This window comes from Chroicocephalus ridibundus, chromosome 2 (assembly GCF_963924245.1).
Source record: "Chroicocephalus ridibundus chromosome 2, bChrRid1.1, whole genome shotgun sequence".
Taxonomy (NCBI): Eukaryota; Metazoa; Chordata; class Aves; order Charadriiformes; family Laridae; genus Chroicocephalus; species Chroicocephalus ridibundus.
Genome location: NC_086285.1, coordinates 46460863 through 46481297, shown reverse-complemented (window position 1 = coordinate 46481297; position 20435 = coordinate 46460863). Strand labels below are relative to the sequence as shown.

Here is a 20435-nt window from a genome sequence, read left to right as displayed (position 1 = left end):
CTGAGCGCAGTGCTAGCACCACGAACTACGCAACACAGCAACATCCGAAAGCAGGAGACTTCTGAATCCAACTCAATAATAAAACTACACAAAACAGTTAAGCTTCGGTAGTTCGAAACCGCAAGTCTGTTATGCCCGACTTTTACAAACGACACCGTTTTAACAGAGGTATTGCTTTTCCCACCAAAACGCTCAGCAAATGATGGTGCAACTTGTGTGTTAATTAATTCTTTTTGTGATGAGTAATGTCTCACGCTGACATTAGCGGGCCCAACAGACAGAGGAAAAACCCTTCTCCCTCAGACCCATGGCCAAGGGGGAACTGCTGAAAGAACGGCGAGATGAAAAGCCAGGGGAAATTCCTGTTGTATTGGAACTGTCTCCTGCCGCTCAAAGCCAACAACTGTGCTGGGGACGGAGCGCTGTGTCAGCTGTCACCGTCACCGCTGCTCCTGGAAACCCCCGGCCCCGATCCCCGGTCAGCCCCATGCGCGGGGTGACGGCAGCCACTTCACTTCTTCTCGGGCAACACCTGGAACAACGGCAGTAAGCACAGGCTGGAAATCCGCTCTTCCATTTAGGAAGACGTCGACACCAATCTGGAATTAAGAATGCTTATCTCTGAATCACAGATGTATTTAGTTAGTTATTAAAATGCAGAATGGTTCTTTGTGACAACTTCAGATAAGCAAAACGCTCATCACAATGAAGGACTGTGAGATCTGAATCTCAGACACAAAGGGGATTTTTTTTTTTTTTTTTAAAAAGTAATTATTCCTTGTTATAGCAGATATTCATTCTGAAGACACAAATGCAATTTGCTTAGCCAGAGGGAGAATCTACCTACTGGCCAAGTGGCAGGCATGTTTTTAAGGTACTGTCGTGGTTTAAACCATAATGGCAACTAGGACCATGCAGCCGTTCACTCACTCCCCGCTCCAGCGGGATGGGGAGAAGAGGGAGAAAAAGAAAAAAGCCCTCATGGGTTGAGATAAAGATAATTTAATAGAAGAGTACCAGAAGATAAAATAATGACAATAATAATAAAAATAATGGTAAAAGAATATACAAAATCAAGTGTTACAACACAAGTTGCTCTCACCACCCAATGACGGGTTGCCCAGCCTGTCCCGAGCAGTGATTGCGGATCCCTGCCCCCCCGCCAACCCCCATTTGTACCCTGAGCACGGCACCTATGGTACAGAATATTCCTTTGGCCACCTTGTCCTGCCTATGCTCCCTCTCAGCTTCTATGGGAAGCTGAAAAAGTCCTTGACTTACTGTAAGCATTACTTAGCAACAACTAAACCAGTCTGTTTTATCAACATTATTCTCATACTAAAGCCAAAACACAGCAGCTACTAGGAAGAAAATTAACTTTATCCCAGATGAAACCAGGACAAGCACATTATTTACAGATGTAAAATTTTAGTTCACTGTGAAGTCTTCAGTACTGTAGAGGGTTGGGTTTTTTTATTTTTAGAAAAATCATAGAAGTCATTTAGCCTTAAATATTTAAGTTTTTAAGGAATCTACAGACACAACACTGCCCCCAATTCCCATTGCACGAATGTTAAGCTGTAACTGTTATTTATCAGTAATATATATATATCAGTATATATCAGTAATACTAAATATATCAGTATTTCTGCATTGCCCATTTTTTTCTGCTGTTGAATTGAACAAAAACATCCTGTGATACAACAACAAGGTAGCAGACTGCTACGGTGACACGTGTTATTTCCAATCCTTTTGTTAACTGTTTTTGTTTTCATTATCTTAGGACGTCACCTGAGCGATCTCAATGTGAAACCAGAATAACAATTCCAGGCGTTGAAAATATCTGCTGAGTAAGAGAAACCAGAGCCAGTCTTTGAAGCTTCTTGTTAAAGAGGATGTTTCATAATACAGAATTTACAGAGGCAGGAAGAGCTGAGTTTAAACTGCGCCAAAGGCGTCTCTCACACATCACCTGGGGTTATCAGCTAAGGGTCTTGCAACGCCTGGAAGACTGGAAACCACCCTGATAGACTAAGAAATAATTACAGTGACTTAAGTCCTCAAAGAAAAAGGCTGTGAGACAACAGTCAAAGGAAGGAGACAAGATGGAGACAAGGCGAGCAGCAAAGGCAAGGAGAGGCACAGCTCTGCCGGAATTCAGGAGGCCATAACCTGGTGGTCCAGCACGACTGCCGCCTTCAAGGCGATCTGGCAGACGAGGAAAGAAAAAGGCTGGACATTAAAAAATGTGAGTGATCATATGAAGAAATAATTTATGCAGCTTCCAACTCCTAAGCAGCTGTGTCGTTTCCATGTCACCCACCCAGTGGTGGATGGACGCGTGCTTCTGAGTTAAAGTTCTTTCTTTTATGCTTGTACTTGATTTTATACAACTGGCCCAGCACATAGGAGCTATTAGAAAAACAAATACCTAATAATGCTATAAAAAAAAATTGGGAAAGAGGAAACTGCAACTACAGTGGACACTTTTATTCAATTTCTATCCCGTAATATAAAGATGTCGGGTTGCTTTAACACAGCACCTTCTAACCTTCTTTTGCTGCTAAGGCCTGTGCCTGAACCCATTCCAAAACATTACTCTGCATGGTAAAACCCACCTACAATAACTCTTCTCTACCATTTTTATCTGTATTTCCATGCCATCTATAAGGGAAGTAAAATTAGTTTGGGATACAAATATTTACATGCTTCTCCATAGCAACAGTGCAGAAAAAAAGCCATATCTAAAAGCTGGAACATAAATTCCTCTTCTGCAGCCCAATTCACTTATTTAAATAAATGTCTATATAAAACTACAGCATCTTAATTAAAGTGACTTCTACCCCTGCTGTAAAAACATTAAAAACATACAGAAGACAGCAACTTAATTCAGTTAATGATTCATCAAATTCAAACCCAATTCTCTTATTTTAGAATGATTTTCTTAAATTCTGAGCGTTGTTTTAATTATATGGGGATTAATGAGGAACGTAGAAAACTGGAAAGGTATTTTTATTCTCTGATTCCTGCAGGAGTTGCCAAGTCTGGAAAAAACCCAAGCAAGTGACTTATTAATGATGACTAGATGGTAATCAGTCCAAAAATTCTATGCAAGCGGGACTACTGTCATTTATTTTTGAAGGCACTCCTGATTTTAACTGAGCTGATCTTATGCTAGTCATCTCTTCTGCTGGCCATTTTATGCTAGTAAATTTAAAATATACGATAAACAAACAAATTTCCCAGCTTCTTCAGTGGGCCAGCGAGTAGAAAAATGTCTTAAAATAGCTTCACATGCTGCCATGGCACACGCAGCCTGGGCGAAACCGGTCCAAATGCAGTCACTCACGTATTTCAGGAAATGAATCATAAGGAACATGAGAACCCCAAGAGCTGCATATTTCATTTCTTCTTTATAACTTTTAATACCAAACCATATTTTGCAGTACCTGGCAGCACCGGGCTCCCCTGAGAGCTATCACTTCGGCAAGCAACATGTGGTGGCACCATTAGACAGTGAAATTCTTTGCCAAGTTCAGGCTGAAGAATTTTTAAATTTTCTTTTCTTTTACCGTGAAAGGAAATGTTCCGTTTTACTGGGAAAATATTTCTCTAGGACAACATATGGGAAAGTGAGTCTATTTTTTTTTTCTGATACTGAGAAAGGGAACCGACAAGGGACATTTCAAGATCACCTTTACCCTGATGGCCCCAATGGGCTCATTGACAAACCTGTAGGACTGAGTTAACTACGCTTACATCAAAAAAATATTTCTTAAGTTTTAAGGAGGTATTGGTATTTCAAAAATATAGAAAAAGAGGTATTAAAAACTTTTCAATCTACTTTTCAAACCTACTAGATACACAACGACAAAGAAAAACAATGCTCATTTGAGGGGTATTAAAAGCCTCTGCAAACCAACCAGAGGCACAGTTCAGAAACGAGCTGGCTCAATAAACCATCCTTCATTTATTCTCAGCTGAGAATTACCAGCAAAAGGGTTTATGCTTCTGTTTTGCAAAACAGGTGGCTGGTGCACGACAAGTGATGGCGCAGTCCCGCTCCCCGGCGAGCCAGGCCCCGCTCTCCGCAGCCCCTGGCTCACGTCTCTCTGCCGCTGTGTGGCTCTACCAACGTGACGGCCTGTTCTGTGCAGCACACTCAGCCACAGCAGCCTAGCCATGTAATACGTAAGCAAAGCATGTGTCTAAACTAACAGTAGTCTACTGTCGTGGGGCTATAGCGTGGTTTATTCTAAAATTCTGCTGTTAGGAATTGCTCTAAATATTTATCTGCTGTAATTCAATAGATTTGCTACTTCCATTTTATTAAGTTTAAATTTCTTTGTAAAGTACACATAATATAATTAGGTAGTATTTTCAGTAGAAATGGCAAAAATTCTTCAATGGGGTTTACAAACAGGCTTTACCAATTAATTAGATTTCACTACATTTCCACATTCGATTTTCTGAAAGCACTTTAATGAACACATAACAGATACTTACACACCACAAATACAGTTGCATATCAAGTCTGGAAATCAGGCTACTTCCTTTGTGTGTTTGCAACCAGAAACACGAATTTTAGTACAGAGGGTATTGACGGTAGTTATCAACGACTGGTAACTCTCCAGTTAGAGGGTCTACGGAAGTCCGAGCTTGTGATTTAGTGCTATGGACAATACTACTTACTATATGCAAGTAAAAGAAATAGCTCCAAACAGGAACTAACAGAAGTACACAGTAACACCACAGACCTCGACTAAAGCAAACCCCACTGAGTCGCTCAGGGATTTACCACCAGCAGTGCTTGTTCAAGCCACAGCCTCGCTGGAAACACAGGTCGCTTCCGCGTGGCACGAGGAGAACCGTGGCCCACCTTCGTTCTCAAACCCCACGCCCAGAGCCCACAGACGAGGAGATGCTTTTGTATCTCGCTCTGTGCGGTCGGGCTGCTTTCAGCAAGGACAATGTACGCCCCAGCGTGAAGCTTCACTCTGTCCCTGCGGCTGAGAAATCCTTCACAAACCCTATCTCGCAAATCCATCTGTGACCTTCCTTCTGCACGAGAGGATGACGGAGAGAACCCGGCACTTCTGCTGTTAACCAGTGCTCGTTTCACACACGCTCATAATCTAATCAAACACTCTCAACCTTCCTGTATGGTTTCTACGGGACAGCCAACATTTTATCAGGCGGCTAACAGTCTCTCCTTTCCTCACTTCTGGTTGTCTGTTTAATGTTGATTTCTTGCACTTGCTGAGCTCTGTGTCAAATGCTTCCAACACCGTTATTTTCCAGTTATGCTCAGTCCTGCTAATCCAGCCTCTACCTACTCTTAATTTCACCACTGTGTGTGTTAACGCCAACTGACAATTCAACCACAACCGGAGGAAAACAATTTTAAAATCTAATAAGCATTTAAAAGTGAAAATCAATGAAACCAGGAGTTAATGATTCACTGGTTTGGTGCTCTTCCACGTGCATACTCAACATACACGTATGTTTGTATATATGAAGAACAGACATGTAAATAGCCATATAATTAAATATAAGAAGACATGAAGGCAGATGCTTCTTATCAGCAACTTCATCTTCTGCTTTTCCTGTATTCACCATGTAGAACAGCTCATTAGCAGTTTACTGCTTAAAGAAAGCGTAGTGTTACATGCTATCTTTCCCACTTTCACAAATTAATTATAATATGAAAAAGTGATGGATATATATAAAAATTGTTCTTTCCTAATGGCATACAGTCACAACAAAGGTAGTTTTTGGGCCTTGAGCTTTTTGCTGACAACTGCAAGAACTGTATCAGCTTAATTTGTAAGTACCAGCCAGTTACAGAAGAGGCAAATTAACACCCCCTTCAAAACTCAGTAAGCCTCTTCCACACCTAATATTTTATTCTGTGTAAAAGTATAAAAACTTATTTAATGGAAATTTATTCTTTCTGATTATAATAGTGGAAAGTTGTGGTAACTTCGTACCTAGAACCACAGACCTTCCCTCAAGGTTTTTGTGGGTGGTGTTGAACTTCGTCCGCAGGGAACGGAGCTTAAGGACTTCAGGTTTGGGGTAACTTCTAAGCCTCATTTCTGACTCTGACCAGTTTTTCAGCAACCTCTTAGTTGCCATAGCTGGAGACGATAACATGCTTATTTACAGTAGCAATAAACAGCATCTATAGTAGTATTCTCCTGTTTATAAATCCCCGGACTTCTGTGTTAGTCCACACAGCCACAATGTAACACTGAATGCTTGTTCTCAGTAACTCATCCAGTACAACCCTTAAGTCTCCTATTGATTTCCAGAATACAGTTTCCCCCCTTCTTGAGTAATATGATAAAAGACTTGTAGGAACAATTTCACAACTTCCTTATTTACCAGAGTCAAGCCCAAAGGCCCGGTGACATTGCAAACCAGTGAAAAAAAACCTCTCTATAAAGAAAAACCATACAGCCAAAATGCAAATTTTTGATGAGGAGGTGAGAAGAATTTTAAACGGAAGATAACAAAGAAACAAATGCTGAATTGTGTAGTTCTCATGAGAAGGACTCTGTAAGCAATTACAATAATTTAACTTTTTGAAGACTAAAGTTACTAAGCACTGCACCTATTATTCTTCCTGACCTCTAGGCTACATCTGGAATACCGTGTCTAGTTTTGGGGCTTCCAGTATTAGAAGGATATTGATCACCTTCACCAAGTCTAGCCATGGGACACAAGATGGGCAGGGAGCTGATGCACATACCCTGTGAGAAAAGGCTGAGATACCCACCAATATCTACAAGGAGGTCAGCAAGAAGACGGAGCCAGGCTCTTCGCTGATGTGCACAGCAAGAGAACAAGAAACAAAGCGGTCATAAAGAAATAATCCCTCCCCCCAAAATTCCCTACAAGGATAACTAAGCACTGCAGCAGTGCCCCGGGGAGATCTGCATTCTCTGGATTTGGAGGTTTTCAAGACCCGACTGGAAAAATCCCCAAGCAACCTGGTCTGAATTTGGCGTTGACACTGCTTTGAGCAGGGGGTTGGACTAGGGACCTTCTGAGGTCCCTTCCAGAGAGATTTTTATTATTGTTCCTACAGAAATTGTGGCAGAGAACTTTGCCTGGACTCTACAGATCTAGAGTGGGAATCTGCTACAACAAACAGCAGGTAATAGCAAACAGCAAAAAAGTAATTCTCTTCTTTCCTTTCTTGTATGCCTAATTCATGACAGAATACCAAGTACAAAAAGCTAGCGTTAATGAAACAGTAAGTTTACAAAATTAGTAAGTGCAGAGTCAGGAAAACTTGCAGAATCACATAATACGTGCCTTGGAGTATTGTGCCTGATTAATAGCGCTGTGAAGCCACGGCAGACAAAGCAACCCTATTTGTAGTAGATTTTTTCCAAGATTTTTTTCTGATTTACTTCATATTGTCTCTGATTTAAATTGCAAAGTATTAATTAATACTCATTACAATATTCTTACCCTATTAGTCATCCTTTGCTGAACCTTATTTTAGTTCAGTAGATAGCACAAAAATGTCGAAATAATAGCAGAAGCCACATTAGATAGCATCACAGTATTTTCTTCAAAGGTAGAGGTTACGTATGCTGACCCTCAGAACATGTATTTTATCTTATTTTAGTTCATACTTTTAAAAATTCACTTCTTTCACCATAACTGACCACAGAGTTGCATAGTGAAAGATTAAATATACAAACGATGTGTCTGAATGCCTAACGAAGAGCGTGTGCTCTAACCGCACGCACAGGATGCCACAGCAGCCTTAGCAAACGCTCTCCCCCGTTAGCTCATGCAATTACCTCCCATCCAATAAGCAGCTGGTCAATAGATTTTTGGAGTCAGAAACTATTGACTAGCTATGAAAGCAATGATGCAAAAATATCCAAAGCGACACGACCTTGATCATGTCCGGAGGACTGCACGGTCCTTCCAGATCTGTGCCTGTCAGCCATACCTTTCTTTTAATTTTGTGACCTGGGTCAAACAGACTTCACTACACTTTAGGGGTGCAGTTTGTCCCTGGGTTAATAGCACATTAACACCGTTTTAATGATTTCAGTGTGAGCTATGATAAAATTTATATTCTCAGGAGTTTTGGATAATGTGAATTACCAGCTTGCAGTTACTAGTTACTATCAAGAGAAAAACGGATAAACCAAGTCATTTCTCCTCTCTGAAGTTTAACAAGCTTATATGCTAAGCGGGACACCCCCGAGCATGCAGTTATCCTTTGGAAAAGAAATAGCCAGCACTTTGAGAGTTTAACTAGGCCTCTGGACACAAACCCCTAATTTATTGATAGGAACATGCCCGACACTGAAGCGTAACTGCAGCCACAGCTGAGTTAGCCTTATACCGACTGCAACAGCAGTAACAGCCTGGCTAAGAACCAGGTTGCTCAGTATACACTGATTTACTGCCTAAGCTCATGTGTTTTGCACTCACCCTGCCCCATGAATCAGGAGGCATGGCTGAGAAACAGCAAAACCAGCACCTGAGAAAAGGGTGAGGGACTGGAGGGTGGTCCACGGCCCTGCAGTGAGACAGTCGACAGTCCTTCCTCCTCGCTCTTCTGCTGGAATGGTGAAGTGCTCAGGTGATGTCCAAAATACCCAGCTCACTACAGCTTCTGAGAGAATACACATTTCAGTCCAACACTTTCAAGACGAGCAAAGCTAAGTCATTTCTGTTCTTCCATTTTTTCCAGCTTAAGGCTGGAAAAGACCCGCTGGGCCATAGACACAAGCCTCCCTCGAGTGCACAAACCCACGCAGCAGTCGAGGTTTAGCCCTGAGGAGACCACACAACATCTATTCCAGGGTTACACATGCCAAAATCCACAGAGTTTTTGCCAACATCCTTTAAAAAAATCTGCTGTACGAAAGGCAAAAGACTATTTGAAACTATTTAATGCCACAAAAAGAACAGAGAGAAAATCAAAGAGCATGAGCCCGTCTCCCTGTAATCCATGTGACAGCAGGGAATAGACTGCATGAAAAGCCGAGATGGTCTCTCAAAATTAATTATGCCCAACCCTCACAAGAAGACAAAAAAAAATACTCTGTAATCCAATTACTTTTTGACCACAGGTTTGCCCACCATTGGAACCCAGGCACGCAACGCCCAGCACCTAAGCACCTGAAGCACTAGCGCCCCGTCCATCCTCTGCTCGGCCAGTGGACACGGCTGCCAGCCCCAGTCCAGCTGGCCTGAATCATAATCTGGGACCGCATTTCTTTCCAAATTTGTTAATTTGTGGATCCATACAGAGTCCTGCTCAGTTTCCAAAAAGTAGTAACAACAACAAAAAAAATTTACTCCTCTACGCAGGGAATTAATTAGGTAAACAAGGTTTCACTGTAGGTAGGAAACTAAGAACCCAACTTCAGGCACTATTTTTGGAAATTTCTAGCTGTGATATAAATCTGATATGAAAAGCAGATACACACGGAGGGTGCATAGCTGTTCTCCGTCCTGCTACCACACACCAGCCCCGACCCTGCAAGTACAAAATTTCAGACCAGAAACTTCAGCCTGACAAATATGTCAGATGACACTAGAGAAATCAAACAACTGAACAGTATAAGTAGAAAATAATAAATTATACTTGAAGCACAAACCACATATTTAGAAATTAGACTTCCACACTAAGTACTGGGCAGACACACGACAAAAGCAACCACTGTTTTGAAGGAGTGTTTTCTAAGAAGAAATTTGCCTCTCCGTTTATCTGCCATATCAGCATGGAAAAGGAGTTTAATTCTAAAGTTATTGTTACCACAGTATTGCAAAAATAACATTTCACTGCAATAAAGCAGGAAAAACTATTCAATGTTTAAATTATTTGGTGAAGAAGAACTATCCTCAATTCTACTCAAGAATTTAACAGGCAAGGAATCCAAGACCAGCAACACAAGAGACCTGCCAGGCCATCTTACTTGTTTTCCTTCCCTGCAGAAGCTCTCCTGCCCCAGGTACTTGTCCATAACAAGATAATTTCCAGTAATATTTTCATTCTTGTCTTTCTCTTCAAAGCCAAGCTTTCTTCTGCTTCCTGTGGGGGTTCTGCTTTTACCTGCTATTGCCTATTCACAGTCCAGTGAAAAATAATCAATGTAGTGCTGGTAATCAACTGCTAGTTACAGTAGTTTTATAAATATTCTGAATGAATCAGTTCTACCAATTTTAAAGTGTATCAAAGGTCCCTTTGCAGATACTTTCAGAATGGCAATGGCACAACTGACAGAATTCCTTATTCCACCAAAGACACCTGCGACAAGGCAAATTCCCCTTCTGCCAAGCACCCCGCTCCTTGGGAAGACTATGCACACGTGGAAAAAGAGGCAACTTGTTTTCCCTTAGTTAAGCTCTGGGCTAAGCATAAGTATTGATCAGTTACAGGTATTGATTTGCTTTTAAAAATATATTTAAGTGGTTATCTATCTGATCACATAAAGTTATATACCTCTTCGGATAAAATCGATTACTCAAATTAGTTATGGTGGATTTATGATTTGATCTGGCTCAGAAAGTTCATGAATGAAGCACAGGCAGAGGATGGGAAAATATTATGGGGAAATACATGTTAGCCCTACTCTTCCCTCTGTCCTAGGCATCTGCTTATTGCCACTTTGGGGCCTGGGCTAGAGAAAGCCTTGACCTCACAACCCTTATGCAGATACACACACATACAGTTAAGATGCACAACTGGATATGTAGCATTACTCTTAGAAAACTTAAAAAAAAGTAATAAAATTGTCCAATAAGCACATAGGAGAGTCAGAATAAACTTTGAATTAGCTTGCACAGATATTTTGAAAATGAGTAAAAGGTTGGTTTGGTAGTTTATAACTCTGCATTTCTTCAAAATGAGTAAAGTTATAACAGCTGACATAGTCGTAAATTATAGGTATAACAATATTTATAAATTACTCTGTTATGCCTGTAGTAATTTTAAACAACCTAGCAAAGGGTAAAGGTCTGGTTTCCCTTAAGGCAATGGCCAAGTTCTCGTTTACTTCAGTGATGCCAGAATTTCCCTTTACGTGCTTCCTAGGTTACAAGTGAACAAAACGCTTTTCCTTTTTACCAACAAATTAGTGGGAAGAAAACCTCTTTGCTACAGGTGGTTTACTGCATTTTTTGAGAAGTGAAGAGATGTAGTGCTCGATTGGTAAAGCTCCTGTCCGTCTCTCTGCTTGTTCACTAGAAAACAAAGTACTGCTGTGAGTTACCTCCGCGAGTTGCCGCACTCACCGGTACTGTCGTGCCCTGGGTGCTCTTCCTCCGTAGCCCCCGTTTTGGAGCTGTCTCTATTGCTAACAGAGACCCTAACAAAATTTTGTGGTTTTCTGCCTCTAATACTATCGGCAATTTCTTCGCAAAGCTTTATGAAATTGTTTTGCAATAAAGAGCAAGCTATGGAAAATTAAAACCATATAAGAGCTACTATTTTCAGGCTGAAGAGATGTGAAATTTTAAGGAGCTTTGTAACGTGAAGGCAAGCAACGATCTGTAGGTATGCTGAATATTAGCGTGTTCTCTGACATCTGCTTTAGTGCCTCGGAGCACGCTACACTATATAACTGGGCAATTACAGAAAAAGATTTTAGGATGAAGTTTAGATTGGAAAAAACGTGGGACTGTTTTGTAACTACTTAATTTTGTTCTTTTCAAGCTTTGCCAATCCCATAATCCCGGTTTCTCTCTGTTAATTTAAGTTTTGTGCAAAACAATACATAAACGCATAAGCAGATAATTTGTATTACATAAAATCGACATAAATTTGTAAGAATTGCTTTTAATAACACTGTAATTTTTAGATTTGGAACTTCACATTAAAACTGTTACCTTCTAAACAAAACTTGAATAATTGCAATAATTTGTGTTTATATAGCTTTTCTATGCACAGAATGTCAGTTTTCATACACTTTGATAACACTCCTTTTTTTTTCCTGCTTTCTTATTTTTGTAAAGTATTTTTGCTTTCTTTAATAAAGCGTTTTACTCCCTTTCCAATTTATTCTTTGCTGATTCCCAGTCCTGTTGTCTGCTGTCATAGTTGCACCCTTTTCCTTAGGCTTTTACTTCCGATTTCTTTAAACCTAGAGATTGCACCCCTCTGCATTTGAATTCCCTGGTTGGGAAAGGTCAAACTTGCTGGCAGAAAAACTGCCAAGAGGACTGGCCCTGGAGGCTGGCAGCTCCCCAGTGGGAAGAGATTCGCGCTCCTCCTCCAACTCCCATCGTCCTGCTCCGCTTTTCAGGAGCGGTGGGAAGGGAAGGAAAGGAAGGACAGAGTACTGCCAGCACAGCCCCACTTTGCTCCTCTGCTCAGAGGGGCTGGATGAAGCCTGGCAACCAACTGGAGCCCAGAAATAAATGCATTGAACAGACAGACACTGCTTCGGTCCAGCCTCTGTTCTAGACTGACCACCTTCTTTTGCTTCAATGGAAATTAGAGCTAATGGTGCCAGCTTCAGCATGCACGGAGGGATTAACTATTGTGATTCATGTTAAATTGCCACGCTAATTTAATTCTGTCAGACCTCAAGGCTTCGCTTTGAAATGTTGCTTATACATTGCAAAGTGCTTTTACTGGGCACCCAGGGTTACCAGTTCCATCACGTTCGTATTTCTCAATTTTAATTTATCACAACTGTATTATCTAGCATGCAACCACAAATAATACCTAAAATAATTTCTCTTCAACACATTAGTTGTAGCACATTAAAACTCTGCTCTATTGCTATAGAAACACCATACACCATTACCATTTGTCAGAAAATAGACGTTGTCTTGTAAATTTTATAGTAAGACCTTTATAAAATAAGTTGTTACATCTGTCAAACAAACCAGATTTTAAAAAACATGCCAGTAAGTGCTGTCAGAGGACTCTAAATAAATGTTTAAGACATCGTACGATTTCGCATCAGTAAAGTGAGTTAATATTATCCAGTGAGTCACCTAGTTAATTCACTGTAAATTTATGTGATGGTATAAGATGGAAGGTGAACACACATTTCCACAGATCCTTCAGGGCAAATCAAATACGCAAGCTGGGACAGGACAAATAATTACAAAATATTAACAAGCTGCAGAAATCCATTTTCTGCACTTTGAGCTTGGTAATATGTCATTGCTCACATGCTTCTGTTTCCTTTTTGGCACTGGAAACAATCAGAAAGCAAAGAGTGAAAATTCCATACACCATTATAGGACCAACAGAACTGCAAAACCCATGGCAGTCAGTTACATCCTCTCCTAAAATAGTAACAATTTACAACCGTAGCAAAAGATTTCTTCAATAATCTAAAGCAAACACCTCTCATACAAAAAAAAAAAAAAGAGCACACATCATTTTCCATATTAATAGGAAATAACAGCAATTAGTCGCGGTATAAGGAAGTACATCAAAGGAAAAGAGTACGCTCAATAAAAAGAAATCTAATTGTAGGTTGTGGTTTACAAGAAGCCAGTGTAAGAGTGCATCTACAAAAGGAACTCAATAGCATCCACACACAGAGATTCTCGTTCTGTCTCTCTGTACCTGTATACTGCATCTATACATATAAAAAAATACAAAGAAAATGCATACATACACACAGAAGAACAAATAAAGATTTTAACAACGCTAGTTTCACGGGAATGAGCAGTGTCAGCATAACACTGGTATTTAAAGGGACATTATGAACAATATTAATGGGAGGCTGTTAGGTTTTGGTTTCCATTAGTTGTTTTTTTGATTGATACCTTGAGAATTCTCCCAATACCTTCCTCATTTGTAACCTGTGAAATCTGGAAATTGGCCAATATTGCTGCCATAATGTTATGGGGAATTCACACTTCAGATCAGCACAGGAGTTCTTCAGCGGACAGTATACTCTACAGACTAATTAGCATTAAGCACTGATTTAAAATATGTATTATATATGCTACTCTATATTACTATTAATCTCATATATAAATAACCTTCAAATAATTATATTTTAATTTTGCAATCTTATTAACTTTTGATCAAAGACTTGTATCCCATTGAAACCACCATCTGCTGAACTTGCTTCTTGACTTTGATCTTTCTGTGATGTGGGAATAATCACAAATAATATTGGGAAAAATATATAAATGACACCTTAACAGATTTTTCTCTTTTATGTAATCTGCAGGGGTTTGACTAAAAGGAAGAAAAGAAGTCTTTTTCCTGTGTTAGTGAATAAGTGAATCTCTTTTCTGGATTTCTGCTGATCAGGGAAAATAAAATACAACTCAGAATTACTAAGGTGCATATAAATTCTCTTGCATTAGCTGTTTATGCGACAAACTGGAACCTCCACAGTGGCATTAAAAATAATCTTGGTTTTGAAGCAGATATGAAAATTCTTCCGATTCATGAGATGGGCTTAATACTAACTGATACAGAAAGTAAGCAACTGTTCCCATTAATAGTTACTCCAAAGTTGTAACTGTGCTCACTACACTTTCGTACACTTCTCATGAAAAAAACAGGACTGATCACTCCCAGAGAAGTAACTGAATGAACTAATTAATAGTTTAGCCTGATAATTTCAACATCACCAAGTTAAAAACAAGTAAGGGAAACTCTGGGTGTGCCCCATCTGCAGAAGAAAGATGTCTTCTTACCACATGTGAGCCTAATTTAGTCACATTCAGTTTCTCAACTTGGCAGACCAACTGAATTCTGGGTTTGCTCAACAGTACTTCCATCAACCCAAACCCATCTGTCTTTCATTTTCATTAAGATTTTACTTCACCACTAGTTACCAAATGTACCGGTTACCAAAGAACAGACATTTCCATTTCCCTAAAGATGAGCAAGCCTTTTTCAAGAGACAGACTGATTAATTTGATACCATCTCTCAAGTCAGAAGCAGGAAGTACCACGAGTCAGAAGAAACTTCTGTATTTAGCAAACTTACTACTTCTTTATATATAAATATAGGAGTACTCTTATCTTTTAAAAAAATCCATCAGCTTAAGAAGATGCCGATAAGAAACCCCACCCTTTCAGGGAAACAGACTTCCACGGTTTTTCAATTTATTTCAAACTATTCAAGCAAAGAGGGCAACAACGTAGAGCTTCTCTTCAACAAATATCCAGCAATCCCCGTTTTGTTTCAGGCAGCCCCGCTCTTCCAATAGCAGGTAAAATTGTCCTTAAACATCTAGGGCTGTATTGCTGCCTAAGCTTTTGCAACTCTTCTTTTTTTCTTCCTACATAACCAAAAGCAGTTCACAGGCAGAATTGTACAAAGCTTTTGGAACCTGCATGGCCAAGCAGACGGTGACCTCTATGTGTAGCACAGACATCCAAAAAGACCTCTGGGGCAGGAACTTACTACTTGCGTGTTTTTATACAGAGCTAAGGCAACAGAAGTCCTAGCGTGTGCAAGCCCTGTAAGTGCTACAACTATATAAACACTGCAATATAAATAGTTACCTACCACACACGGTTCTTTTGTCTCAGTGTCTGACCTGAATCTTAGAAACCTGGGTATGGTGAGCCATTCTGGCAGATGTACCATCTCCTACATGAGAACTACCAAAAGAGTTATGAAAACTTTCAAAATTCTGCAACTTGTTCCTATTTCTTTCCTACAAAAAGCTATGGAGTCAGCATGCATGCAACGTGTCTGCTAAACCTTCAAAATATTTTCTTTGCATTGAAATTTAAACTCCTCCTAAGATACCTTTAAGGAACTATGATTGGTCACATCCCTGAAAGTTTGATCAACCAATTTGGACTTCATTAGAGCAGTATTGCTCAAAATATCATCACGTTTTTTGCCTAGCTTTTTTAGAAATGGTTTTAGTATTATCTCTGTTTACCTGGCTTCTGTCCTTATGAAAAATCTCTAGATAAAACACTTGCTCTAGTATCAAAAACTGGTTTTCATCTTTGAAAGGAAAATGACTTTGTTGCTTTTCCCTGGCGTTTTGGGGTAGGGGTTTTCTTTCCTCCTTTTTTTCTTCCCCCCCCCTAAATGGAGATAATTACTTTCTGCATCTCTCCATCCTTTCTGCTCAGCTGGCCCATTGTTTCATCCTGGAGTTTCATCTGGGAGATGCCTCTCTGGCTTGCCCTCTTCTTCCAGAATAAGCCAATACACTACCAAACTTTCAGTGTCTGACAAGGTAAGAATTTCTGCCCACGCAGGACGTGTTCTGAGTGTTTTCTCCTCTGCTCTGAGGGATTAAAGAGAAGACACAGAACTGCAGCAGACTCTTCAATTGTGAGATGTGAACTATTGGATTATATATTGCTCTGGACAGCTTTGCTCCAAGATAACAAGGTAGAAAGCACAGCTATGAGCGGGCACAAGGCAACACCACTGCAGAAATGACCTTTCCATTTAATTTTCATTTATTTTACTTAAAATACAATAAAGCTTTAAAAAGTATGTGTCTGAATTTAGTTCTTTTGCCAGATATTTTCCTCCCAGCTTCTCTAATCCGTTTTAGGTGAGCTAACATCTTAAAGAGCATACTTCAGTATGCAGAGCCTTAACAGTACCATTGAAACCTCCTGACAGCCTGCTTCGCAGAAGCTAAAAGACATTATTTCACCAACAGACCTGCCCTAAAAGTGATCTCTCTTGCATATGAGCTACCCGTTACTGCGTGCCATGTCACTTGTAATTCATATAACTGCACATCAGAGAGAACCAATGCTGAGAGTACATACAGGAAAACTTACTCTTTTCTTTAAGCATACAGCTATTTATATAATGGTATGATGCTTTCCACGTACATACATGAATTTGGCTTTTATGAAAATTCCCTCCGAATACTGGAGACTTCAGTCTCTCATTAAACAAACACAGAGCAGCCATGTAACATTGCTTCCGTAACAAGTCTGATACATATGCAGTGATGTATATATGCCTGTCTATAGAAAGCTACAGTATGGCCCATGATTTCAAAAAGTTCCTAGATGAATATTATATTGAGTTGACAAAAACAGTTCAGTTTAATACTTGTTTCAGGAACAGAAGGTAAAGGGAACTCCACTGTTGTCTACTTTCTATATTACCTCAGAATATATTTTAGTACTTTATAATCTGTCAAACGTACAACATCCCTTCCTCTGTATAAATAACAAAAAAAATAGTTCCTTTCCATTTGGCAAATCAAATCTCTTTCAGTTTTTACAGAATAGCATGTAATGAATTAACGACACACTAGGCAATAAGAATCTAAAATATTTCCCATGCAAACTGAAAAGTGTGCTGCATGCTAATTAAGACTGACATGCTCTTTGACCCTAACCATCTTTCTTTGAACACAAAAACTCTCGAATTTCACAAATGTCAAGTCTTGCCGCTTCTCCACAGAAGCGTATGAGACTTCAAATGCAGCAGAAATGCTGTGTTTATGATGCATCACAGGAGAATGAGAGAAAAACCAGGCAATGCTTGTGGGTTGACTGCTGCAGACATTCAGATTAAAAAAAAAATGAAAAAAATCCTTGAGGAACTGAACATCTCAGGCCTCATTTGCTCCACTTAACGTGCTCCCTGTTTTGCTTACGTATTGAAAAACTCCTCATATTAGTGTGAGTAACCTTATATTCCTTTTTCTTTGTTTAATCACTTCACAATTCAATCATTTCATAGTTCAGCTGTTGTTTCAAAGAGATGGTCTGTAACAGATTTGTTGGCAGTCTGAACTACATTTAGGTTCTGCCCAGAATGGCATTTTCCCTAATCTTGTGCTAGAAACAAATCTGATTTAAAGAGGAAATGCAATGGTAATGAAAGTATTTTATATACCCATTTCAAGTGCTTTATGATGTATCATCCTACTCAGAGTTTCTCAATTCTCTAAATAATCTGCCTTCCCCTCTGGTTTGTTCTTAATATTTTCACATTTTGTACACATGCCAAAGTCACCTTTCAGGAGGACTAACACATGCTATCCGTGTGCAGTTTCACACTGTGGATGCATATTCATAAGGAAGTAAAGCATGAATACTTTTCTGCTTACCCGGTACCTGAAGAGTTTATATGTCCTGTCCCCTCACGCTAGACTAAAAAGGACTTGGAAGTAGGTAAATGGTAAATTTGCATACTGACAAAACACTTCTGACAACTCCAGTTGTTAATGGGTAGCTTCCTTTTCTCCCTTCAATGCCCGTCCATACGATCATTCACATTGTCACTGATTCAAAGCAGTACACTCCCACATACTCACAGTTGATTACGAGTTAGATTTGAGAGTCTTTCAGCTGCACAGCTAACACGGGAGCACCAAGAACAGCTTTGCCTCTAAATGCCTCCGAAAGGCAAGAGTTTGGTAATACAGTAGCAAACAAGGTGGTTACTTTCCAGATGTCGGACCCACAGAATTTGCTGTGAGGTCAACACTGTAATTTGAACGCCGATGCGTGTACCTGGCAAGTACCTCAATGCAAACTCTCATGACTTGTTATACAGTTGGTCTCCCTAATGATAGGCTTAAATTGAGTATAATTATCTCGAGCACCCAAAACATCACAATAAAATAAAAATCTCAAGCTCAAGTGTTCAAAATACATGTGCATCTACATTATAATAGGCATCTGGACAAGCAAACAACAAATATAACCCCACATCTTGAATTGACAGGATGTATTACGAAAGAATAATTATTAAATAATTCTTCTTTAAAGCTCAAGCTGATCCCTGAATTTCAGTGGTGGCCAACAACTGTCTCCTAAAATCTGCAGCTTTCACAGTGACAGTATGTTTCTCCAAAATCACCTGAATCAGATGTCTAAAGGGCAGGGGCCATGGAGGAAGGGAACACGGAGTAACTTTCCAGCTATCAGACAATTTCAACAAGAGTTATCAATTCGCAGAGGTCTCAAGGACACTAAGCTCATCTTCATTTTATGAAAATTAGGAGCTTGGTATGAAGGGAAACCAATACCGTATCAACGAAAACACAATTGCAACTCAATTCCTTCTGCCATCGAGCAAGTGGCTGGCAGGTGTTTAATCAGGACGTGCGCAGAGCTGTATATAGGTTCAAGAAAGACAGAACATAAATCCTGAGGAAATCAGGCTTCATTAGTTCTGCTACTCAAAAGCAGATTGAGAACACGCAAATGGGAAAGTTTATTGTGTAAGAAATCAGTCAAGTCTCCTTCATGGATATCTGCCCCCATACAGACTTGAGAAAAGTATTTTCATCCCCTTCCTTGCTTACAACTGGCGTTTATCACAGTTCTGCCATTTTCTGTAGTCTCTCAGCATACAGCTACTAAATTTTCTGAGTTCTTTTTATTTTCATCTGGAAAAAACTGTAAGACTCTATATGCAAAATAGTTTTTCACCCTCTTTTGTCTCTAAAGGAAAGTTATTGTTCTATTTGAGAGCGCAAGCAGGTAAAGACATTTTAGAACATTTTTTAAAGAATAAAATTAATGCGAGCATATGACAGAAGGAAACTGTCAACGACAACAAAAATCAGAGTAACTACAGCTTACTGCTTTGATAAACTTGAAAACACTCACAGTTTATAGAAATTCAGCTCTCCAAGGAGCCAGGAGAATAATATCTGCCATGGCAACCAAACAGAGCAGTCTTCTGGCACTTTCTGAATGGGCATTTAGGAGGAGATTAATTCAATACTCCGAATGATGAAAGGGCTCTTGAGATCCATAACTGTCTCCCACAAATTACCCTTATTGTACAACTGGATGTTTAGAACAGATTGCACATTATCTATATTGAACTAGAGCTTTCACAGCAAATTTATACGAAACAGATTAAGCCCACATGATGTGTCACACTATTTTCACCCACTCCTTTCAGGGCGTTTACAAAAATGGGTACTTTATTAAATGGATCGCTGCAGTTTTGCAGGATTTATTTTTAAGCTTATTTATATTTGGAAGCTACTGTAAGCCTTTTTACTACACAACTTCGAAATTTCTGAAACATGTAAAAGCATAAAAATGCTCAAAAAAATTTACAATGTAGTATATAAACAGACAGCAGAAAGACTGCCACGTAAAGTGAGCATTATAGTCTTTTTACGCATTTCATGCTATTTTGAATTTACAGTACATTCAAGTGATGACATACCTCAATAAATAATTATGCATCTTCCTATTTATATGTATCAAACCACTTTTTTCCTAAAAGGCAGCATCTGACGAGCGCCAGACAGCTCAATGAAGATAAGTGTCTTTTAGAAAACATTTTAGAAGAGTATATTAAACATCTAGCTGGTTCATCAGAATCTAAGTTACTATGAAATCTCGCCTCTCATGATAAAAGTAATTTAGTATTTTGTTTACCAATTTCCTTATATTGCAAACAATCATACTGTACATCATACAGAACAGAAGAAACTTGTAATAAAACAAGATTTATACTGCAAATGCATTTACAAACAATTACAGCATAAAA

The 20435-nt window shown here is 39.4% G+C and overlaps 1 protein-coding gene across 2 annotated transcripts in view; it reads right to left on the bottom strand.

The window, feature by feature from the left end:
• Positions 1-20435, bottom strand: part of ANO10 (anoctamin 10) — a 124838-nt gene that overhangs the window by 895 nt on the left and 103508 nt on the right. The gene's annotated exons all lie outside the window — the stretch shown is intronic.